The 26,107-nt window shown below is 39.6% G+C and overlaps 1 protein-coding gene across 9 annotated transcripts in view; it reads left to right on the top strand.

Annotated features, from left to right (window-relative positions):
* Positions 1-4,107: 4,107 nt before the first annotated feature.
* ADGRL2 (adhesion G protein-coupled receptor L2) overlaps positions 4,108-26,107 on the top strand; it is a 155,486-nt gene continuing 133,486 nt past the window's right edge. For all 9 annotated transcript variants that reach the window (XM_054285527.1, XM_054285523.1, XM_054285526.1 and 6 more), the window contains exon 1: positions 4,108-4,200. The gene's annotated coding sequence lies outside the window, so the exon portion shown is untranslated. The remainder of the gene's footprint in view (positions 4,201-26,107) is intronic.

The following is a 26,107-nucleotide window of genomic DNA, read 5'->3' as shown; positions in this document are numbered from 1 at the left end:
GATTAATGAAAGTAACAGGAGAGCAATACACACAAAATATACACCTTAACATGAAATATTACAAATTTAACACTAGTCAAAGAGTGGGGATAAAATATCACAAAATATTTGGATAAGAACATAAAATTTCTTCTTGTGCTTTCACACATTTTGCTCTGTTGCAACAAAGCAAGATTTTAGGAAAAATCTACTTGTCTCTACTTGTCTGTATGGAATAAGATTAATATTTATAGGGATATGTTAAAAAGCAAATAGTAGGAAGTCATAATGGTGGAAAATTGATTTGTTATAATTTCTCCTTATGTATTAATATTCAAATCTGGCAATAATTGTGGCTGAGTAAAAACTAAAGGATCAGATTTACGTATGCTGTGAGTACATATGTGTACAATTTTTCTTGTAAAGAAAAATATGCTGATTCATGTGAAGTAAAATTAATCATTTGAATTAATTTTATGTATATGGCAATGTATATTGCCAAAACAATATACACCTCTGCCAGGTATTCTTATATACTAATGCAGTTTTAATGAGAATTAATAGAAACATGTGTTTTTGAAACAAATGCTAAAAGGTCTCTGCATTTTTAGCAATTGTTTAAAACTCAGTTTTACAGCAGCCATTGTAAAAGAGTTGTAAAACTCCATCTCTGCATGTAGAAAGAAATATGATTCCAGAAGTTTTTGATGAAAAGAGGGAAAATGAACTTCAGTCCTACATTTGAATCCACATAGGTGAATTCACTTTGACTTCTGCAAATATTAGCACAAAGCCTAGTTCTGCAGTTCTTTTCAATCTTTTTGTAGGCAGAAAAAAAATTAGAGAACCCAACAGAGTTTTTTTTGTTGCAAACAGAACTTCTCTCTCTCATGTCCTCTCAAAGGAAAACCATCAACCCTAGATAATTCTTATATTATCGACAGTTTTCTGGCTAAATCCTGTTCTCATCAACTAAGCAAAAGTCTGTTAGCTCAGGGGTATCACTGCTTATCTGCAATTACATGAAAGAAAGAAAGAGAGAAAGAGACAAAGAAAAGAAAGAGAGAAAAAGAGAAAGAAAGAGAGAAAGAGAAAAATAAAGAGAGAAAGAGAGAGAGAGAAAGAGAGAGAGAAAGAAAGAAAGAAAAAGAAAGAGAGAAAGAAGGACTTGTTAATGATAAAATTTAAAACTTTGGTAAAGTCATAGCAAGTCAATATGCATATCTTTATATTTCTATGACCCTCTTTTTAAGCATGTTTCTGTAACAGATGCATCCAGTCTTTTCAATGAAAATGAGCTTCTAATAAAATACATTAAAATGCCTGTATAATTTAATTCCACTAGAAATGCATAAGGGGTTATTTAGGGTTTATACAGGTGTTTATAAGGATAGCAAGAAAGAGCAATTTGCTATACTAGGAATACACCAAGAACTTAGTACAGACTCTGCCCTTTTGCAAAATGTTGCTCTCACAGAAACCCATACTTAAACTATATATAATAGGTACAAACTGTTACAATAGACAGATGACCTGTCCTTCCATTCTGTTTGAGGCATTTTGCAGGTTTAACCCAGTTGAAATTGGCCTTAGAAAGGTGCACTGCTCACTATGGCCAAACTCCTACTTTTGTCCTAAAAGCTTGAGATTGTTCTTCCACTCCTCAGTCCCCTGGACAGACACCCTGAACTGAGGAAGGTCAGCAGGGCTATGGCATGTCCATATTTCAATGACTTCTAGATATTCACCCCCAAGACTGCTGCTAGCACTGTTGAAAGTTTAATGTGGTTTTGAAGAGCCCTTGGCCAGCTCCGTGGTTCTTAGTACTCCATATCGCAAGGTCTTCGAGATCCAGTCTCCTTTTATCATGTCATGTTTTTCTTAATACGTGCTACAATTTCTAAACACTAATTGCACGGGTATGCAGAGACATCAAAATGATTAAGTAAAAAAATAAATCATTACCATTAACAAAGGTAATGATCCTGGTTGTAGGTGTTGTACTCTGGATTGTCAATGTGCTTTGGACCTAAAACAGTTGATCAAGCCCCAAGTGGTCCGGCCTAGTACATGCGATTTCGTGAGTAGAGGCAGTTGAGAGGATTTCATTTCAGTGCTGCAGCGAGGGAGGGGATGGCTAAAATCCCCAAACAAAGGGAGGGGGCAGTTTTCAGGTCAGGTCTGAGCTGCTTTGACCGCGGCTGTCGCTCCCCCTGGTCAGCGCAGCCCGGGGCGGGCGCGGAGCGTGGGACGCACGCACGGCCCTCGCCCCCCGCCGGCCCCGGCCCCGCCGCGCTCCCCGTGGCACCGGCCCTCGCTAATGCCCAGCTGCTTCTCCCTGACCTTGAGAGCTGGGAACTGCCCGTGCTGCACATCCTGAAAGGTCAGAGCGGATTCTCTCAGTGTTTTGCATCCATACAGACAAGAAACACAAACCCTACAGTAACAGACCTGGTTTCTAAGAGCAGATTTTTGGGAAAATGCAACAACGCTACTAGACTGCGTTCTGTCTCCAAGCACACCAGTGAGTCAACTGAGTATCCTTTAAATCGCTTCCAAGTGCTGTTTACCCTGCCCTGACATGTTTTCCCTAGCGCATCGCTGTGCCTCGGCGCGCCGTCCCTGCCGGGCAGAAGCCGGGCCATGTCAGTGCGAAGGGAAGAAGGAAAGGACCAGCGGAGCCGTGAAGGCGCTGGGGTGCCGGGACCCCCGGTCTTCCCGCCCTGCCTGCCCTCTCTCGCCGCTCGCCCAGCCGGTGAAGGATTTTTGGCTGATGCCGGGGACGGGGAGGCGGGGAACAGGCGCTGCGGTGCGGAGAGCCGGCCGGGCGCGGCGAGCCAGCCGGCCGGGCAGCTCCGCTCGGGCCCTCGCACCAGGCGGGGTGCGCGGCATCGCTGCGCGGTCGGGCACGGGCACGAAGGTGCGGCGGGGACGCCTCCGGCCGGCCGGCCTGCGCGCCTGCAGCCGCCGCGGAGGCAGAGGGAGGGGGCGGCGGCAGGCCCGAGGCCCCAGGCCCGGCCAACGCCGGGGCCCGAGGCGCCGGGCAGGGGCGCCCAGCGGCTCCGCGGCGGCGGCGTGCGGCTCCGCGGCCGTGCGCGCCCCTCGGCATCCGCGGCGCGGGCAGCGGCAGCGGCAGCGCGCAGCCGGTCTGCGCGGCCTCCGGTGCCGGGCGGCCGCTATTTAGCCTTCAGCCCCCCCATCCCCCGCCTCAAATGAATGAAGGGCGGGAGGGGGACTGAAAGAAGACAGGAAGGGGGAGATTTTTGTCCTTCGCCGATGCCGCTCTACGTGATAATATGTTTATATGATTAGCTGAGCCCAGGGGTGGGAGCGCAGGGAGAAGGGGTGGAGATTGGAGGGGGAGGAGGCTGGAGGTGACTCCAGTTCAGAGCCGGCAGAGTCCGTGTCAGGACTTGGCGCTCCCCAGCCGCAGACGGAGCGGTGCACGAGCACGGAGAGGCTGCCATACATTCATTGGGAATTTTTTTTTTTTTTTTTTTGGTGTGTATGTATTGCGTTTTTCCCATTACCGCGCGCGTTACTTGCTCAGCGCCCGATCTCCAGTCGTTGGCGGGGCAGCAGCACAGGGAGGAAGAGGAGAAAATCTGAGGAGGGGCCGGCCCCGCACTCCGCCAGAGGCCAGAATGTCATCCCGGGAGATGTGAATCCGGTCGGTGCGAGCGACAGAGACACGGAGGAGGGGGTCCATTGTAACATTCGAGTTGTTCCCCGCTGCCCCAGCTGCTGGCATCGCCTCCTGATCGCTTCACAGAAGGGACTCCCGAGGCTGGGCACACACACTGCACTGCGCCCGTCCTCCTCTTCATTTCGGCTTTTTTTAATTTTTTTTTTTTTTTACTGAATTTATTTCTTGTGTGCGTGCGTGCGGGAGCCTGGCTGCATCGCGCTTTTGCTGCGGAGCGGAGTGTGGGGAACTGCAGGAAAATGTTGACTTAGACCTAGAAGAGCCTCCCGGCCGGCTGCGCGGAGAAGAAGCCGCCCCTGCTCTGTGCCGCCCCAGCTCTCCGAGCCGCAGCGCCGGCTGCCGCCCGCTCCCGCCCCAGCCCACCGCCCGCCCGCCCGCCCGCTCCCGCGCCGCCGCCGGGGCCCCGGGACTAACTCCGCCGCGATCTCCCGCAGCCCCGCGTTCGGCGGGCTGACCCGGACCGCGGGTCCCGCCGGGCACACAGACCCCGGCCCGCCTTCGGCTCCCAGACGTAGGTAAGCGGAGCCCCGCGCTGCAGCCTCGCCGCGGGTTGCTGCCGGCGCCTGCTCCCTGACTCCTGGACGTCCCCGTGCCGAGCCGCCGGCAGGGATGCACTTACTTTAGGCTCTGCCTCGCCTTGCGCCGCCGCCGGCGGAGCGCTGCGCCCCTCGCTGAGCCCGCGGCTCTGGGCGCGGGCAGCGCCGCCGCTCCGCACGGCCGCGCTCCGCCCGCGCGGAACGGCCGAGCTCCGCCGCCGCCCCCCCGCGCCCTGCGGAGGGACCTGCGGCAGCCGCGGCCGTCCCGCCCCGCCCGCCACTGCCGCCGCTGCTGCCCCGCCGAGCGCGGGGGCTGCGGGCCGGGGCCGCCCGCACAGCAGGCCCGGGGCTCCGCGGCGCGCCCCGCGCAAAGTTGCACCCGCTCGCTAAATAATTACCTGTTGCGGGTGTATTTGTGTAACTCTGCCGAGCGCCCGGCTCCCAGCCCGTGCGGGATGGGGGGTGCCTGTGGGGAGAGGAATAAATTACCCTTTGTCGGCTGTGGGGTGAGAATAACTTTTTTTTTCTTTTTTTTTTTTCTTTTTTTTTCTTTTTTTTTTCTTTTTTATTTTTTTTTTTCCCTTTTTATTTCTATTTATTTTCACATGTAGAAATCTGGGGCCATCTGGAGACAGAAAACAGTGTGTCATGAGGCACCGTTGCTGTGTCTGGCTCTAAAAATAACATCTTGTTGTTAGTCTGCGCCGGCCCTGCTGGGATTTGAGCGCGGTTTGTCAGAAAGTAAAGAGCTCTGCTGGTGCTCAGGTGTGTTTTCTTTGCCCAGAAATGCCCCTGTGCGCGACGGAAGGAATCCTGCGGAACAAATGTTCTGCTGTTTGGCTTCCTCAGACGCCCCGGCTCCCTCCTTTTGTTGCTTGCCACGAAAAGAGGTGCCATTTCGCATCATTCTGCAGAAATTGTTTGAATTAATGCAAGTGTGAATTCTTACCGTTTGAAGGAGGGTATTAGCATATCAAAGGTTTCTTAGCTCCGGCTCAATTGAGAGAACTTCGGCTTGTCTTCCATTTGCTTCCAAGAAGAGGCCCAAAGGGCAGTGGGAATTGTAAAGGGGCAAAATGGGGAGGTGGATTTGGGTTATGTTTCTGAACTTTTGCTGTTTTGCAATTATGCGAGTGAAAAACAAGGTCCCTCCGCTGCAGAGCCCTTGCAAGCGCTGGGACAATTACACTCTATTGATTAATGGTTTGTTCCGAGCAAAAAAAAGTGACCTTTTATGACAGGCACTGTGGCGTGGTTTCTGATTCCTCCTCTCTGGGAGGGGGATTTAGAAAGTGCTTTCTCCCGCGCTCTTGCTCTGGTATGGCCTACACGTTACTGCGTGGAGGGATGAATGGGGAAGACCTAATTACTTCAGAAAACAAATGAAATCTTGTAATAAAAGACTTCTCGGTTCCAGGCCTTTGAAACAAATATGCTTCCTTCCTTAATGGGTGGGTAGGCTGGAATAATAGATATTTTTATGGACAGTTTTAAAAGAAGTTTTTATCACCACCAGCCATATGCTTCCATTTCCTTTTCATTCTAGAAAAAGTGAAAATGAGTGATTCTTGTAATCTCATTTAATCAGTGATACTGTGTTTACAAAGATAACCTAATTTGTGGTTAGTATTACCCTATAATAAATAATTCTCAACCAGCTATGGCAGGAGTGCTGTTTTGGTGGCTGTGTAGAACATTTATCGCATTGCAAGTTGTTTTACGAGACTACACATTCATAGTTTTTTATTCTTTTGTTAGTATTTTCTTGAGTTTAAGAGAGGATGTGGCTTGGCCTACCTTTTTATTACCTTTGCAAATCAATATTCATAATCCAGCAACCCAAAAGCCAAGCAAAATCCAGTTATCCATCAATAAGTTGGGACCTTTTCCAGGGACCAGATGTTTCTTGGTAACTGTATTCTGGTTTATATCTCTGGCAAAAAAGAACTTCCTAAATTTCCCTTGCCTATTGCTTCTTTCCAGACCTTTTACTTGAATGATACAGATACTAAAACAGGTATTTTGTGTTTTTAAAAAGTTGATTTAAGTCATTGATATGTAACATTTGGTCTGTTGTTTGGATGGGTTGGTTTGTTTGTTTGTTTTTATATTTTTCTTTCTTTTGATTCACCATTTGGGGAGTGTTTCTTTTACTGCCATGAAACTGATGTGCCTTTAGAGTAGGATATTCAATTTCAGGCTTCAATTTCCTTTCATGTAATGAAGGAACTGAGTATATATGGTATGTCTTGGTGAAAAACACTGCAGTTGATCAAGTATTCTGTTATTCTTAGATGGACACGGCTTTTTGGGCATTTTGTAAAAAGATGTATTTAGTGGTCCTAAAATTAGATAATTACTTTCAGGTAATTTCCAGCAGTTTATTTACCTAATGTCTTCAGCTATCTGAAGTAGTACCTTTTGGTGGTGTAAAAGGAACATATTGATGTAATTGCCATTATCACACTTAAGTTGCTGTTAACTAGTCTGCTTTGAATGCAGAGGGCTATAAAGAAAGCGCATTATCCTTTCAGCTATTAGGGATAATCTAAAAATTGTCTTGGAAATGTTGCACTTTGGTTTATGTGACGGCAACCCCAAATTCAACAAATCTCTGAAGGTAAAAAAGTAGTAAAAAGAAGGTTTTCAACGTTCAGATGACAAAATTGGACCACTTAGAGAAAAATTAATGTGCTGCAGCAGCACTTCAGCTGCCATTTTCAATCACTGTGGGTTACTATGTGTTGGCAACAGTAAAAAAGCATAGACGTTCAGATAGCTCAGGGAGCTGGTAGTTGGGGGAATCAGGATGTTGAATCATGTGGGGTAGGACAAACCAATTACTTCAGGTTTTGACTTGAGAATTTCCAGTAAACATTTTTTTTTTCTGGCTTTTGGCTCCCCTGCTCATTAATAGACCAACATCAAAGCAAGCAACCAAACTTCCAAATGTTATAAAAACTAATGTAAAGATACAGATCTCACATGTAGTCTTGCAAGTCTTAATTTAAAACAAGCAGTTGGAGTTTTTATTGCTGCAATTTTCACAATCAGCAGAGACATTAACACCAGGCTTCTGGGTGTTTCCCTTCTTAAAATGAGCAAGAGGAAAGCTTTAAAAAAACCAAAGTGTGCTTAGTTAGTTCTTATTTGATCACTTCAGAAGCTTTCTCAATGTTTTATTTATCTCTTACCACTTTGAATGTGTAAAGTCAGGAAAGGGGGTTACTCGGGAATCTCAGTCTCTAGTAAGGGAAGCACCTTATTAAAGTTTAAATAAGCAAGGTAGTATAGTCTTAGGAGTTTGTAGTCTTTATGGTTAATAATATGTAATAATATGGTTGATTTTATTCTGGAAATGTGATACGTATACATGGCATTTTGATGAATAGATATTTTTAAAATCAGAATAGTTGGGGTGAAGAAAATTTCCTATAGTTTTGAATTACAGCTTTTTTTTAAGTCCATGATTTTCACTTAAAGGTTTTGGAGAGAGAAATCTCTAGTTAGGCAAAACATTTATCAAAGTTTTATTTGAAATACATTTCTAGATAGTGTGTCATAAATTCATGTAAATTGTAATAACCATACAGTAGAAAGCATTGTTTGACATCTAGAGAGCACAGAAAGACAATCATAAGTTTTTACTAAAATTTAGATTTAAATTTTATGTATTTCCAAGCCCTTGCTCACCTGTCCACCCAAAATGTTGACATAGCTGTAAGAAAATATTGTTACCTTGTACTATGGCTCGTGCTGAGGATTGTGCCATGCCTAATATTAATGACAAATAACCTACCAGTAACACTTTGTATCAAAAATGCTCTGTGATTCCTCTGCATTTCCACTAAGGAATATCTGTGGATGGCTGATTATACAGGAACTGGAAGTAGCAAAGAGTGATTTTTACCTATTCAGCTGCAAGTGAAGAAGTTAAACTACGTGCGGTGTGTAGTGGGAGTCATATCCATGCACAGGTAGACAAGCAGTCACTTATGAACCACGACAGTTCAGAGCACAGGCCAGTGAAATTTGTAGTCAGTCATGTTACTTGGAGATGTCATATTAAACAGACCCTTTCAAAGCATTTTTTAGGATTGATGTTTGTGATGTACAAAAGTGATTTGAAATTATGAGAAATTTGCCTCCTCAAATATTTATGTGCAGCTTTTAAACTTAAAAGCTGTCTATTATTTCTAAAAACACTCTCTGAAACAGATAAAAATTTTAACCATCATGATTGTAATTGGATGTCAAGAAAAATAGAAAAAAAGAAACCTATTTTAAGGCCATTCTCAATACTGTTAACAATCATGTTTAATATTTAAATAGTTTTTGAAGATAGCTGCATTTTGTTTCCAACAGTTTTTAAAATAAAAGTAGCAGGTGGTTCTCGAATACTGGTAACTTATATATACATGGTGTAGAAAATACTTCTGGTCTTTATTTAGCAAATGTGATTCCTTTTAACATTTCTTCATTTGAAAGGTGAAAGATGACAGGCTTAAAGCCCTCTTCAGTAGGTAATTTTCTAGGAGTTCATGTTTCTTTCAGCCCTGTAATATACGAGATGTGTTTCTACAGCATGGACTGGGAAGATTGTGCTGCTTAGTATCAGCAATTTAGCTATAGAAATACACTTGCTTAGTGAGTGCTACGATCTGACAGCATTCTCTAGATGCAACCTGATAGTTAACTAGAAATTGATTCCAAAGGGAGGAAGGAAAAAAGTCTTCAAATTCAGAATCATAGCACCTCCAAGTTATGGATTGTTACATTAAATGGAGCATTTTATGGGGTTTAGAAGAATATGTAATATGCATATGCCATGAATTCATTCTTTCTGAATTTCATGAGGTACTCTAATGATTCAACCAACTCTAGCCTGCCATTTACCCAAATTATTTAGAAAGGCAGGATAGTAAAAAGCATTGCAGCCTGACTGAAGCAAGCACAATGCTCAACACCTGCAGGTAGAGTACAGTCTCTAGCAAAATCCTGTTGATTGTTACTCTGGCGCAAAGCAAGCTTAAATACAGTTTGCTTAATTACAACAAAAATGCTTTTTTATGAGTAAAATACTCTATGTTTGGGGAATGTTTTGTGTGTTGTCTGCTAAGTAAAATCCCATCACACTTGTATATGTTTGTTCAATTATCAGAGCAGCTAAGAGGAGGGAAAAAAAATCAATTTACCCTGAAAAGCACCAGAAATAAGATTACCTTGGCTAGTAGGAGCTTGCCAGCATTTTCTAAATTGCTTAATATTATCAAATGTTGCCATTTTTAATCTTCAGTAAGAAGGATATTGACTATTCTACCTGTCCAGGTCTGCTGTTTGTCTATTTCTTTATAAGGTATAAGCATGTCTTATATTTATTCCTACAATAGCAGCTACAGATAAATCGGAGGATCTAACAATAACTTTATAAAATAGATGGAATAATGCCATTCACTGGAGAAATAGTATTTACTTGAGATAAGTGATAACAACTAGTTTTTTCACTTGTTGTTCTCGTAACAGACAAATGTAAATACCTCAGCAGACATTTCAGAGTGAAAGGCGAGAGATAAAATGTAATTACTTTTCAGGGTGGCTCTGACGATGCCCATGTTCTTGTCTGTAACAAAAAGAAAAAATCTTTGTTCATCACCTCAGAATATGAAGGCCATTGTTACTTCTCAATATAAAAATATTTTCTGATTTCTAATGTTGACCTCAGTATTCATCTTTAACTCTTCTGTGTAAGCTGGAATCCTTATAACCATGAATTCTAGTTGCTGTTATCCAACGGAGCATTTAATAAAACACCTAATGGACTCTGCTCCTGTATTTTTCTTGAATGCATAGCATCTTGCTTCATTCAGTCACCAAAACTAACTTTGCTACAAGGACAGGCAACACGACAAGTTAGAATCAATGGACCATTTGTAGGTCACAAAGTCAGTTTACTGGAATTTCAGAGGAAACTGGTTGAAAAGAGAGGACAAATGTCACTTTGAATAGAGATGTTTAAATCAGACTTCTGCCTTAGGGTAAAATTTAGGTCTGTTGTAGCCTAGATGTAATGTCTCCCTCTACAGAGCACAGCATTAATCATGGCTTGACAAGTGATCATGGGCTGAGAGAAATAGGGCCTGTCTTGGTTGTGTGGTTATTTTTTTTTCTAATCTTAATCTCTTAGGAGCACATTATAAACACTAACATTTACACAAAAAGATTTAAGTATCAATGTCTGTGTTTCAGTAGTGAGAGTAGCTAGCTTCGGAGAAAATCTAGTTAGAGTTAATAAGAAGCTACTTGTGTTTCTTACGTAGATTCAGTATCAGGAATATTTTCCTTTTAACGTAATGCAGGGCTTTTTTGTCTTAAGAGATTTATTTTATGCCATTTCCTCATACAAATATGGTAGAGTCTCGGTCTGCCTGTTTTGTTCCTTGGTTTACTAAATAACTCCAAATCTTCTTTCTTTACCATTGTTTTACACTGTGTTTATCACCCAAGAAAGATACTTCCCTTTGCAAAACAGGCAATCTAGGGAAAAGGGGGAGCAGTTTTTCTAAAATGTAACACAGATGAGTGGTTTTTTTACTATGTTTATATGTTAATGATGTGTTACTTTATTGCAACGGGCTACAAAACTGGAATGAAATAACGTGAATGAAGAGTACTATTTAAGATCCCGAGTTCTGATACTGTACAAATTGTGTTTAATACTTAAATAAGTGATGTCTTGAATCATAGATAGGTGTGGGAGTGTTTATACATTTTATGGTAAAGGAGGGAATTTTCCCATTTCTTGGGCTTTTTTGCTGCTTCCTGTGGTGGGGGCAGTGTGGGAGCAGCCAAGCACTGGGTGTGCACCAGTGCTAGAGAGGCGCAGCTCCTTCACAGAGGGTTACATTTGTGTCGGCAACTGTTGGAAAAATAGATAATATCAGTAAAGTAGCAGCAAAACAATTTATCGCTGGAGAATGATGCTTTAAAAATTAGAGTACTTCTATCTATCCAGTTGCCTGTGGATGTGATGAAATCCCCAATCTCTCATTTAGGTTGGGCTGCTGCTTTCCTTTGTGCCCTCTGTTGGTATTTTCCCATCAGTCGACACCTCACACCGATTACTGCTCTGAATCCAGATGACAGAATAATAACGCCGATTACTGCTAAAAGTTGTTTCTGGCAGCTGGGGAGGGGATGACCGACCTTGTTCCTGACTATCAGACTTGCTCTGCTGTTGATGGGCTCGGGTGTGCATAGAGAAGAGAGCCTTACTGTGAAATCAGTGCTGCAGTGGTGGAGAGCGATCACATGCCAGAAGGAGACTTTAATTCACTTTTCTATGTATTCTCTGTAATTTTTTACAGCATTGCAGTCTACGTCGGGGTGAGCAGTGTTCAGAAACAATTCCCTCTCAGTAGGCAGCGTTGCTTTTAAATAAAGTGACATTTTAAGAAAATATTTCTGAGAACAAGTTCTGCTGTTGACTCTGCCTTTCTCTGGCAAATTCCCGATGCCTGTGTTGATGGTAGGCAGAATTCTTTTCATCTGATCCAGGCAGCCTTTCATTAGACTATTACATTATTTTTTAGACTTTTTCAATGTAAAGTGACCAATTTGGAAAAACCTGCTTTCCCAGAATGAATAATGATTGAATCTTCATTTTGAACAAAATGAGTGTTCTACAGAAGACTAATTCATAACTATTTTGTTGGCAGCATCTCCAGCAGCTTTTATTTGCTTTAGTCTAATAAGTATTTCTTAAATGCAGACTGTCAATTGGTGAGGATGATTCTTGTGTAAGTCAGTATAAAGTGCTTAAAGGAGAGAAGGTGCCTAAGCAATGGTGGATTCCTGGTTGAGCTTCTGTGCCAGGAACACGGGTGTAGGCTGAGAGTTGTTTTGAGGAGAGAGGGGAGGTGCAGGCTGACATAATCTGAAATTGAGAAGAAATCCTTTTGCCCTTCAGGCAGTAATCTTACCCGTGCTTGAACAGAGCATCATCTCTCCAAAAAACTGTTGGCCTTTTCCCCCCCGCTGCTTTCTTTATTTCCTCATTTGAGCAGGTGTATAATAGTATCTCATAGTAACTGGTTGATACAACTGTTAAAGATATTCCAACAGCAAAGAGCTCTATTTGCAGCAGTGTCATCCTCTTGAGCTGAACACCCAAAATTTGTCTTGTGTTTATCCTATGTAATGGCTGAGCCATACTGAAATATCAGTACTGAAATGGCCTGTGTCCTACTGAAATAGGAGTATTTTTCTCCTCTTTTTTTTTTTTTTTTTTCCAAAGATGATATTAAAAGCTTGAAGGGTTGTATTTTGGAGTTTATTTTCCCAGTGAAAATTAAAGTTGACACAGGGCATATGTGACTTTATGCCCAATGTGTATGCATTTATTTTATGAATGTTCTTCATCTGTCTAAGGGCACTACTTGCAGAAAGTGAGATTTCGCTCTGCAAGAGAAACAAAACCACAGGCATACATTTGTTCTCGCTCTGTGAGAAATTAATGTTGCCTGATGGCTTCCCAGTTTTTTGGGTGTGTGCTAAAGGTTAGATAGGATGAAGGCTTAATTATGATGTACTTAATATTTATAGCTTCATTCACTGAAGCTTTGTCCCATTTGCATTGAAGGGATTTTTATCTAGAGAGCTCATCCCATTACGGCAAACAAACTTGAGACATTTGAAGGTAAGGATAATGTCTTTTGGGAGAAAAGCAGTTTACTTCCACTTGGATGAAAACTACATTGTTACTTCATGATTTGATTTAAATTGATAGGGATTTTTTAAAAATATATATAATTTAATTTTCAAGATAACTTACCATTCAGTTCAATTGCATTTTAAACTTTGGTGGAGTGCATGTGTAATTGTATCCAAAAGTGACTTTAGGTTTTTCTTTCTAGCAGTAAATAGAATGAAGGAATGCTGCTGCTTGGTTGGTTTTCAGTTAGACAAATGCATCAGATAGGATGAACTTGTTTCATTGTTAGGGGTGGTCTTTCATTTTTGTTTAGCTCTGGATAAATAGAGCCATTTTTAAATTTTCATTCTTTTTTTTTTTTCTTTTTTTCTCTTCTGTTTTTTTCTGCACTGAAAGCATTTAGATGACTTTGGAAAAAGAAATTTGTGTGACTTTATATAGGAAAAACTAAAGCTGAATGTTTAACTTTTCTGAGGAGACAAGAAAAGACACAGAGCTGGAAAAAAAGCAGAGAATGTTTCCTATATTACCTCCTTATGCTGGATAACATCACAGAAGGATTTCTGGGGGAGTTTCTTTAAAATGATGACTGATTATTTGGTCTCCTATGCTGGCTGTTGCCCACATTTTTCACATATTTTTGCTCATTCTTATTATTACCTGCAGAGGGAGCTTGTATATGAGATAATCAGAGTAATCAAGGCATTCAGGGCTGAATTGTTTCCAGTAAGTACAATTTCATTTCACTGTGCCTTTTCTGTTATGCAGAGCAGAAAGGCTCGGCAAGACAGCTTTTAAAAAGGCTGTCCATCAGTAACAGCAAATCACAGTGAGCAAAGATTATAAAACATCAATAAGCACAAGCCAACTTAAAAAATATACTTCATATTTCAAAGAAGTGCCTATTAATCAGAAGTTTAAAAGAGAGATGAGGAGGACAATTCCTGCCGGTCGAGGTGCAAGAGGATGGTTTTGATGTTCTGTATGACAAGAAGCAGATTTTTGTTGCATAAACTGTCTTCAGATTCTAAAAATGTCTTGTCAGCATCAGAGAGACAGCAGAGTGCTTTCAGGTCTTCGACACCTCTCGTGCAGAGTAGTAGCCAAAAAGCAGGAGGTAAGTATTTCCTATTTACCCAAGCAGTGTTATGGAGCATAATCAAGGTGACTGCAGATGAAAGGCTAACTCCTAATTTTGCTTTTTCACTATTTAAAATATAAAGAAGTGAATGAGTTGCATCCAAATTGAGGAACTGATACAGTCAGGTAGTAAAGCGGGCAAACAGTTGTAAGGATTTCTGTTTTAAGCTTAAATAAATGCTGACAACAAAGAGCAAGGAATGTCTTAACCTAAGTTTATTTTTATATTGTAACTTAAAAACTAGCTTGAAGAATCAGAAGTTTGTACTTTAGGTAGTAATTTTTCCTTAATTTAGCACAATGAAAAAAATCATCCGGTGTATTGCAGTCTTCATAATTTGTATTTTAGTTATCTGGATAATGAAGGTGTGTGAACCTTCAAAAAGTTAAGACTTCAAAGAAAAAAAATATATAATACAGTTTTGCTTGCTGAGCAAGAAGCATAATAGATGGTACTTAGATTTATTCTGTACTTGTCTCTGGAAAAATGGTGGCAATCATTTTACTTTAAAATATTTCAGTAAACTTAAAGATGATTTGCTATGATATTGTCAGGAAATAAAGGAGTAGGTATGCACATTCCATAAAACAGAAACAGCTTTGTGTAATATGCTCTCCTGTAATAAATCTGTGGTGTAAATTGGTCAGAGTTGATTTTTTTTCTTTTTTGTTAGTTTAAATGAAGAGAACTTTAAAATTAATATACAATCAGCCTAATGTGATCTTAGGGGTTTAGTTGGGATTCCCTTTTTAAACATCGGGGAAGATTTACCATATCTAAAAGAGTAGTAACTCTGTCTCAATTTATTATTTATACTGGCTAATCCTTTCTAATGTGAAAAGTCAGCTTGTTATTGTAACACCAAATGGCCCTCTAAGTAGGGAAACAGTTAAGTAGATCTCCTGTAATAGGTTGTTGTCTAATAAAGAGATTTATGGTATTGGCAAGGGCTATTGTATAGGTATTACCCTCTCACAGCATGATCATGTATTATCTTAACAACTCAGTGCCACGTTTATGTTGAGCATTTTCATAACAGGGTAAGAATATTAGCCACAGCAATTACACCCCAATAGGATTATAATGGTAAGATTTACAGAAAATATATAAATTCTGTCTTTCCTGGAGATTTTGGTAGGTGCTGGGAGTTGAAAAGTTGTACCATCCTTTTTGCATGGGAAAATACTGACATGCAAGTCATGATGAAGAAAGAGGGGTTTGTTAATTTAATCTTGTTGAGGAATTGTGAGAGGCAAGGACATAATCTCTCTTTACACAGTGTGTCCTTTTCTTTCCTGGTGAGGCAGGGGTGTTTCAGGAGTTCCACTCAGTGGAGTTGCTGTACAGTATGAAAATCCACACGTGAATGTAACTTTAGTTCTGGTGTGAGGATAATGCAGCTGCGATTAAGATATATTTTTAACAGCCTTGTATTTTGAAGGTAGAACAATGGTAATTTGCATGCTACATTGGAAGAGCCTACTTAAATAAAATCATATAATTTTTTTGTTTTAGCTGTAGCGTAACACGTTTTCTCTTTCACTAGTGCCAGGTTTTTATGGTGATAAGTAACTTAGATAATTTTTAAAATTACTGCAAGCAACAAAAGTGACAATAATGTCATACTTGTACAATTTTCATGTAAGTGACATTCAAGCTGTTCCTTAATTCTTAAAATTTTCCATCTGTTTTTTAAAAAAAACCAAAAAAGTGAGACATTAATACTCACTTACTTGGCAGAAGCAATGTTCCAGTCACCTTTAATGAAACTAAATTATGTTTTGTCAATAAAAACACTTATGGGGACTAATTGAACAAAATGCATTAGGTTATATAGTCATTTATGAATAACTGCATTGAGTAGCACAGCAGTCTGCATGGCAGAGTGCGATGAAACAGCCACGTATTTTAAGATGGAATCTTGAGCTATAATTCAGAAAATACTGAAATAATGAGTGTTTAAGCAAACAAAATACCTTTCTTTCCCTGATTTCCTGTGCCAAAATTAGAATAAGGTAATTCCAAATGCAGAAAATTGCCATCTATATAGATGGCAATTCTTATTGTATAAGAAACTTCCAGTACATGTTGCATACGTTGTAGACATGCAGTGGTAGTATTGGTTGCATTTGTAAGACACATTTCCTGGATACTTTGCATTAATTCTATGTGTAAGTGTTTCTGCAGAAAGATTCTGTACCCATCTGTTTTAAATTGTCATTGATCACCAGAGAAAAGATGTACACGTTTCTTTTGACATGATATATCCCACTTCTGAAAATGTGCTAGGAGAAGTTGCTCATGGATTTAAGTGTGGGGGTTTTTTGTGGTTTACTGCAAAATAGCTGGGACCTCAAAGCTGCTTTAAAGTTAATACTCAAAACTTCATTATTTTTGTTATCATGGTAGCAGTGTATGGCTTCATCTGTGACCAGTAGCCCATGCATGTTGTATCTAGTGCAAAATTCTGAAACTTTGTAGTTTTATGTTCAGAAGAAGAATAGCATTTTCTATTTTAGACAAACTCCTGTAGGTTCTTAGGTTGGCTTCACATTGCATTCTTTTTGAACTGTGGAAAGCGATGGTATCTTTTGTCTGTAAGTAAAAAGAAGACACAAAAGGATGAATGTTACCCCCAGTGAAAGTGGAGCTCCAGCCGATTTAAGAGCGTGAACTGTGACTGCATTGTTGAGGGCAGTGCTTGGCTTGTTGTACCCAAGCTAAGAAGAAGCCACTACTTAGAATAAAAGGGTGAATAATGCGTAAAAATGCAATAAGAGGTAAAGCGTTGTATCCGCACTTTAATATTACAAGTATTTAATTTTGAAAGTATTACAATAGATTGCAGGGGATTTGTTTTATGTGGATTTATCATTTTAGAAGTTGTCTACTGTTTCAGAATACAATTTCTACATTTGAAAGAGGAAAATATATGCAGAAATATTCTTACCAAATTGTTAGCCTTATGTGCTCTCCCGAAACATATTCAGAATGTGTATATATAACTGTGAGATAGATTAACCATTTTTCTTTTTGTACAAATGCCATAATGAATGGCCTCTTAAAATCAGTATTCTTCTGTTTGCAAGACAACAAATCAAAGCAAAAATCCACACTGTAGTCATTTTACTTGCAGCGTGCATTAGAAATGAAGCCACACTAAGTCATACTTAACTGCCCACAGACAACTAACCCTGAAGAAGGGGCAAAGTCTTTTTCTTCTGTCTTTTTTATTATTATTTATGTCTCTTTGTCTGTTTGGAACAGCCATGCTGTTATGACTAATAAAGCTTTTGTATTTGGCAAATGGGATGCAAGTAATCAGCAGTTCTTGGCTCATGACTGAAAAATCTGCCGAGCAGAGCACATAAAACCAATATAACCTTTCAAGTATACCTATGAATAAAATTCTTCCTTATGCTTCTGTCACCTGTATAGTAATCAATCTATCCTTCCTACGTCTTCACTTCTACTGGTATTATTTCTGATTACAATGGTTTTTTTTTGGTCTGTGGCATGATAAGCAAGTACTGCTAGAACAGATTTTAATTTAAAATAACAAATAAAAGAATATAGGGACCAACAGTGAAGTCAGCATCTTTGTGCTATCTATCTAATTACCAGCCAATTGAAAATTTTGGTTTATTTAAATTATATTTAGCTTAATATCTCCCAGCATGTTTATTGCCAAGATTCCGTAGTCAGTAAATCTTAGTTCTTGCATACTTTCCATTAGAGAATCACTCAATATATGAGACAATTATTTAAAACAATTCTTTTGTTTACTAAAATTTTATATATTAAAAAAAGTTACGAAAGTCCTAATGTTAATTGAATCAGACTCAAACAAATGAAAATTTTTAGTAGGTCTGCTGGAAGGTGTCCAGTAAATTTTTTTTTTTTTTGTATTTTAAATAGATACTTAATAACCAATGCACCAAATAAAGCTGCAGCATTAACAAATTATTAAAACTAATTGGTAAGGGTTTAGGAAAAATACGTGGGGCAGTAAGAAAATTTGCTGCTATTTCAGTGCTGTGGTTAAGCAGTTTGCACAACTGTGTTCACAACCTCTGCAAAGCTGAGAGATAGGATTAATATATCCTTAACTACTTAATTACAGCCATTATTTAAGTTACCTAAAAGAAAACTGCTCGGATCTCGTGCACCTATGAAGTATTAGGTGCTGCTATACTAGCTGGGTAGGTATGCTCAGTGGAAGTTTTTTGGGGCTCACAGATGCTCTAAAGGAATAGCCCCTGATATCATCCTCTAACATTCTTCAAGCTCAAATGACCATGGAACAAGTTGTGGTTTTACTGCAGTGTTGGTGAAACACTGAATGCCAGTGTTTGCAAGAGATTTCCACCTCTTCCCACCCTCCTCAAAAAAACAAAAGAACAAAAAATCAAAAAACCCAGCTTCGTTACTGTAGGTTTGTGACTTGTAGCTCTAGGGGCATGGGCTGTGACATCCTGGGTGCAGTGGTGGTTTCTGCCATGGCTGTCCCTTGGGTCTAGGGAAGTGTGAGTCCTTCTGTCCTGCAGGTCCACATTCTCAGCTTCATTCTTTCAGTTGCTTCATGATAAAATGAAGGTGTAATTAGGACTAATTTAGCTAATCATCATAAGCTGGAGGTGGTCCCATCTGCCCTTCCCCCTGAAAACCTGTCTGTGATACATGAGTGCGATCTGTGAGAGTGAAGGGGGAGCTTTGTGTGTGCTGTCTGCAGATGAAGATCCTTGGAAACCAGGTTTGTCCTTTTTCTGTTATTCACAGTCAAAAAGTCAAAATCTCCATTTTAATGAAGACATTTCAAGGAACAGACGGGCTGAGAAAGATATTGTATTTCTTTACATGCTCCTTCCTCTTAAACATGGAAGAAGCCTTAGGCTATAAATTAAAGTGTTTTACCCTGTGTAGTTGATCTCAGGCTGCCCAGTTGCCGTGAGGAGTTAAAGTTAAAAAAAAAAGAATTGTAAATGGCTTGGCAGTTTCATGTTTTTCAGTCTGTGGTTATCTTTTGTCCCCTTCATGTCCTGTTTTTGTCAATATTTTCCTTTTACCTAGGAACTGTAGCAAGTGGGAGGAAAAGTAACTTGAAAGAATGTAGTCATGCCAGAGATGCATTTTCATGTGGGAACCTTTATAATAATCCCATCATGTAAATGACATTCACTATGGAAACAGTAAGAGCTCTTACTAGCAGAAAGGTTCATCCTGTGCTCCTTAGGAAACACAGATTTCCTTATCTCCCTTCCTGGAAAGGGCACACATGTGCTGGGGCTGGGGGAGCCTCTGGCCAGGCTCGCTGTGGGGGGACCTGGGGAAGCTTTGCGGGAGCATCGTGGGCAATGGCGTGACTGGAGCCTGTGTGGTTTTATGAGCGTGTTGGAAATAGAGCTGCCTTAGTGGATAGGTGTATTTAGCATTTTTAATTTTGCCTGGTAGAGCGGTGTTGTCTTTTTTCTTTCTTTAAGTCGTTGGGTTTTCAGGTGTTCTTCAGTTCTGGTGAATTTCTGGGGGAGTCCTCCCCTGCAGCAGCTGGGGTCACAGGTGATGCTCGTAGTTTTGCTGGCTGGATTCCAGGATGTTTCCTAGAGTCCATTTTCCTTTAACCTGGAGCAAGAAGAGATGTAGATTTTTGTTATTTCAAAAGCTTCGTGTTTGTAAGCTTTGTTGGTGAGTCTTGTAAAATTTAAAATTGTTTTGCAGTGTTTGTTACTATCTCTACCACATTCTTAAAAATTAATTGTCTGCTTGAATAGTGTTTCCCAATCAACTTGAATTATTGATGTTTTGGTCCTTAGTGGAAGAGCAGTGGTACTTTTCCTCCCACACCACAGTCTGTTCAACCCCTGTTTAATGAGTTGTACTCCGGTACCTGTCATAGAATTATAACACACACAAAAAAAAAATCATAATTATGGCTTATTGAGTGGGGTTAAAAATGGGAAGTGGGGAACTTGTGTGTAAGTTCAGGTTTTCAGAAACTGGTGCTCTGTGGATGTTGAAGTAATCGGTACTAACTGTTTGGAAGTTAAGACTGTTAGTGGCTATTGCAAGACAAATACTTTCCTAGGCAGAAATGCCTAACTTCAAAGCATATTTAAGTATTTGAAAATAGTTAGATGAATATATTTTTAATTTTAGCTATCTTAAGCTGTTCTTAGACCCTGTGTGTTTTACAAATATTTTCAAAGTGAATTAAATAACAACAAAATTTTACCAATCCAAAGTAAATATCTGCTCATGAATGTGTATATACTTGAGTACACATGTCTGGGTCTTTATTAAAATACTACTTATTTAAGAATAAAAACTGCCCTGTTTATCTTTCGATAAAATTTGTGAGATCAGGAGAAGAAATGTGTGTCCAGAGCCATGGGTGAAGGTTGCTGATGGCTAGGAAGAGCCTGTTTCCCTTCATTCTGCTCTCAGCCAGCTGGACTGTACAGCTACATGTTCTGGTTAGTAAATAACAACACTGTGGAAAAGCTAAAAAATTGCTGTTGTGAAATAATACTGTCACAGTGAATTTGTTTTTTATTTTGGAGACAAGAAATCATTAGGGTGAAATCTAGCTGTTGAAAACTTCCACTGTGCTTGCTGCAAGCTCTTCTTGTACACCATAGTAGTCTTGGACTAGATATTTTTATTTTAAACAACCTATAAAATTGCTATTTTTAGGTCAAAAATGTCAAATCACCTTTTGACTGAAGAGATATTAAAATAAAACTGAATAACTTCTGGAGAATATGTTGATAACCAAGCAGTGTCGGGTGAAGGGTTCCGTCATGTCTCTGCCCACCGCTTCTTACATATCTGAGAAGATGGATCTTTAGGTTGACTTGGTTTTTTCCTGTCCATTCTCATCTGTTTTATTTATCTTCCTGTCTTGCTTTTTTTTTCTTCCAGAAATAAAATCTTAGTTCAGTCCAATAGTGACCCGCAAGTAAGCTGTACACTTATTACTGTCACAACCTCTCCTGGATTTGATTTTAAACAAAGAAACAAACAAAAAAATTCCCAGAGTGGGCAATGGATGTGTTGAAATTGTGGTCGGCTTTAAAAAATTAATATTATTAATTATTATTTTTAATAATAATAATAATAATGATAATATTAGTTAACATCATTAGTATTTAAATTAATATTATTATTATGGCACCATTAGCCACTTATAGAATATTGCAATGGCGCTGTGAAATCATCAGCCAGTTATAGCAAATGATTACTTGCAGAGTGGCAAATGTTTCAAAATATTTGTGTGCAGGTAAGAGATGCAGACACAGATCTCGTTGCACACTGTGCGTGCTGGCCCCTCTGCTAGCATCGAGTGTCCACGTCCATTCCTGCTGTGACTCGGTTGTGCGGGGAGTTTCGTGGACTCTGCTGTGGGTTGGTGTGCTTTTCACGTGGATGCAAGGGCAGGTAGTCGCGGTCCGTGCAGCCGTGTCCTGGAGGGAGGAAGCTCTGTACCTTGGGTTGTGTGCAGCTGATCCTGGACGCTGGCAGTCCGCTGGAAGGCAATCACATTGCGCTCCGCTGTTCCCTGCGAGCGGGTCCTTCCCTTGTGTGTGCGGTGCCGGGCGTGCTTTGTGATCCCTGCTGCTGTTCCTCGCTGGTGCTCCGGCAGAGCCTGCCCGCTCTGCGGGGCTCTGTGCTCCGGCCTTCCCTCCCTTCCCTCCCTTCCATCTGCTGCCTTGCCCCACGCCCTACCCAGGGGCTTTCCCGCTTCCTCTGCACTCGAAACCACCCGCGGGAATGCCGGCTTCCCGCTCTGCCTGCTCACTTGCTTTTTGATTTTTTTCCCTTCTCTTCTTTCTTTTTTTTTTTTTTCCTTGGCCCCATGGTGTGACTCTCACTGATTTCTGGTGAGTAGCTGGCAGCACGAGGGAGGCTGCCTGATGATGATGATGATTTCATTGTGCATCTGATTTGCAATCTATTGCAGAAGTGCCTGTAATGCTGACTGCTGTTATTTAGTGTTAGGATTTTAAAATATTAGAGTACATAGAGCACAAGTTAAATCAAGATGGCTTGCGGAGCATGTGTGTAAATGGCATCGTTTTGTGAGTGTGAAGGTTTGGCACAATATCTTTGGGCAAGGTGTGAAATCTGGTGATCTAGATTAAATTTGGAGTTTCTGAGATTGCTGAACAAGAAGATGGTAAAATGGCATGCATTTTCTTAACAGGGACAGCTACTCTTAAATTTGCTTTCTATCTGTTGAGCTGTCAGCCACTCTGTCACTGAAGGCTTAAAGCTATATTCATGAAAACAAGAGTTTTCTGGATTTCAAAGAAAATGCTATTTTTGTTAAAAGTAGCAATCAGAGCAAAAGGTTAGACTGTCATCAAAGTGTCTGTAAAAATATGCTTAAGACCCCGTTCTGTTCTTGGCTGTTGGAAGAGATGATGACTTGTAAATTGCCTTTCATAAAAGTGAGTTTGATTTAAGGTATTAATAAAATCTAAATTTGTGCATTCTGGCTGTGGGGACTGAAGATTTTAATTTAGTGAAATGCCAGAACAATTTTTTTGTGCTCAGTTTGATAAGTGTTGTGTGAGAATTCCATCTTACTATATTAGGGCAGACATATATATTACAGTGTTTACAAACTGTTATGATTACAACCTGTTAAATTTCAGATTTAATATTCAGTCATCTTTGAGCAAAAAAGTCACCTCATTTTTGTCTCAGCGCTGTTGAATTCTTGTGTTAAAATAGATTAAATTGCAAATGTTAATCTAAGTAACTGTGGAAAGTTGTGACCTGGATTTGAAATAGCCATGAGACTGTCACAGCAGCAGTAAATCTTCCAGAACATGTAAGGCTGGCACATGGCAGGGATATGTCTGATGTGAGAATTGGAGTGCGGGTGCAGAAATAGCCTGAAAAGAAAATCGTGTGCCAACATAATTTTATTCTAAAGTTTAAAAAAGGAGAAATTATCACTTTAATATAAAGCTGTGTTTTTAAAGGTAGCACACAGTAACTTCATAAAAACTTATTTTAAAACAGTAATCTAAAATTCAAGCTTATTTAAGAAAGACTGTATTTAAGAAAGACTGTTTGTGGCACTGAGGCACCTGGTTCTAAATCCTCATGTGCTTCCTCTGGCAATCTTTGAAATGTGGATGGGAATTTCGGGTGCAGACTTCAGCTTAAGAAACCATCAGTTTGAGGAAAAGCAGATACTAAATGTGCTTCCCTTTTGTTTTAAGCTTTTTCATACTGTCCTGTAATAACTGCTTTTTTCTCAGCTAAGCCTGGCTTCAGCCCTAGTTCTGGGTACTTTTAAAGCCTGATATCATCAAAAGGCCCTGAATGTTAGTTGTCAAGCACTGGCATTGCTGGAATCTTTAATTATCTTACTGCTTTGATTTTCTTCATCTCTCTTAAAATGTGTCAAATAAAAATGTGGGCGATGTCAGGAGAATATGATAATAGTAATTTTTAGAGCAATGTTTTGACTTAAAAATAATGTTAAAACAATCCTGTTCAAGCAAATCTTGATGTTAATCAGGGACATTAATTGATAATTAAACCTAGTGTATTAAATAAAATTTACACATGCATTTGATCTAACTTGCTGTTCTTTTCTATAAATGAATATTTTTTATACAAATTTATTCTTTCATGAAGGAAAGAAATGAGCTTGGAGATACTGGACTATGTGTCCACACGAGAAAATTTTCTTGGGGCGCTATAAAAAGGTATTCAGTGTTATCATATCTATTATTGCAGTGTTGGCCATTGATTCTTTTCAATTTCTGAAAAACACCAGGATAGTAGGACTTTTGCACTGAGAGCCTGAAATACTTTACCTCTCTGTTTTTTTTAAAAGCCAGAATATGACTTTGTTGATTTCCTTCACTCCAGAGAAGGGTGATTGGCAGGCTCTGGCATTCAGCTGTCCACAGCTGAACTGCAGGGCTTGAGTTGCCTTGGCAGGGCTGCAAGTAAAAGTTTGTGCCGCTTTTGCCAACTGTGTTCTTGGCTCAAGCTGATGTTACACGTCTCTCGACTCCAAAGCAAGCTCATTTGCCAAATTCTACCTTAAAATGTATGCTGGAATTCCTAATTAAATAAACCCCCCGATATTTATTTTATTCCTTGGAAAGGCAGGCATTCTTTCACAGTAGATGCTGCTTGGGTAGAAATAGAAATAAAAATTTAAAAAGCCCAAGGTGGATTAGAAAGTTATAACTGCTATTAGGAGAGAAATTTTCTCTTGCAAACAGATTAGTAGCTTTGGTTTCTTCTAAGTAGGGAAATTATGTGACTTTACCAGGTTCTTACCTGAAGTTCTTTGCATATATACATTTTCTTGTTTATTTTTCAAGTATTTTGGAAATTGTTGCACTACAAAGGATAATAGCAGTCCGTATATAATTTCCTTGGATTTTCCAGCATTACAGCTACCTTATTGCTGCCGTAAGCTGGAGGTAGCAGTTCAATGATAAAGGTGTAATTTATGCCAAACCAGTCTGGAAGCTTTTTCAGAAGACTGATAGCAACTGCTTTTATACATATTGCTATATAAAATGCTTATTAATGTTAGCAGATGTTGCACTTTAATCCCCCAGAATGATTGTTTGGTAGCAGCAGGAGATTTATTAAGCTTGAGTTGTGTGAAATTGTGTGTGCATAAGCTGCTATTTAGATTGTAAAAATGCCATTGAAAACTGTAAAAAAGTTCTAACTGTAATTGGCAGAGAGGTATTAGCTGCTTTAAAAGAAGTATATGTGTACCACTGGCCCTTTTGCTATGACCTCTTTATCATTTATCTTCTTGTATTAATGTCACTGAATTATTAATTCATGAGCAGGGTTGGATAGGGTGAAGGCACTATTTAAATTTGTGGCACATGTATCCTTATCGCTGGAGACATGAAAAGAGTCATTTTGTGTTATCTATAAAATGGAAAGGACATTTAAAAATTTCATTTGCGGTAATCCACTTCACTTCCCAGTAAAACACCTAGATTATTGCTACTATAATATAATGTTCTTATTAAAATTTTGTAATCTTTCCTCTCTCTTACTTATAAATACTGTTGATAGACAAATGTAGACTAATTTTTTTTTCTTTAGTTGCACATACAGTTCATGAACTGCAGCAGAACATATGAAGAGCAGGGTTTTAATAAAAAACCAATTATCTTTAATTTCTAGTAAAAGAATACAAAATAAAAGCCAATAAGTATTTATAATCATGAAAGGCTAAATAAATTATCATCTAAAATCATAATGTAGCCTAATTAAAGAAAAATAGGATATTTTCCAAAGTAACAGTGTCATTGTCACATTGAGCCATCAAGAGCTATATTATTTAAAAGAAATTGTAAATTTCTGTGTGGTTTGGTCTGCTTGATGAAACCACAGAATATCAGAGGTCACATTGCTGCTAAAAAATGCGTTAAAAATGTATCTTAAATTTCATCTGTGCTGTATGGATGATAAAAAAAAAAATAAATGTACAGGAAATATAATGTTTTCAGTCATTTCAATGGAAAGAGTTCATTCTCTTGAATACTTTGAAAAGTGTTCATTCTTTTTAAAAATTCTTTGCATGAAAGCAATTTCAGGATACTTTGTCCTCAAGTGCTCGTGGTGGCTGGCATGGCAGTGCTGGAGATAACTCGTATTCCATTTTGTTTAATATTTAAAAGATATCACTTCACACTTCCCTTTTCACCATGCATGGAAGAGACCTTCACTGTTTCCACAATACATGGGGAGTTTTTTTCTCTTCAGAAATTTCTCTGCAGAAGAGAAAATGTTATGTAGGCTGCTAGGGAGAAGAGATTTTAACCGTGGTACATGGAAGTAGAAGGAGCCTTCCTGCTGAATTGTAATTTAGAGTTCTTCTTGCTTGTAACCTCTCCAAATGTAATCATTATAGTTTCCTGACTTAGACTTTCAACAGAAGGAATAAAAAATAACTGAAATAATTTCTATTTTTCTATTATAGTTTGAATAAGTAAGAAAGCCCAGTTTTCCCCAAGTGAAGGAATGTTGCAGCT

This window comes from Melozone crissalis, unplaced genomic scaffold (genome assembly GCF_028551555.1).
Source record: "Melozone crissalis strain CALT ecotype California unplaced genomic scaffold, PUWL_Pcris_2 ptg000045l_1, whole genome shotgun sequence".
NCBI classification, from domain to species: Eukaryota; Metazoa; Chordata; class Aves; order Passeriformes; family Passerellidae; genus Melozone; species Melozone crissalis.
Note: the sequence above shows the minus strand (reverse complement) of the source record. Positions and strands in the feature narration are given on the sequence as shown.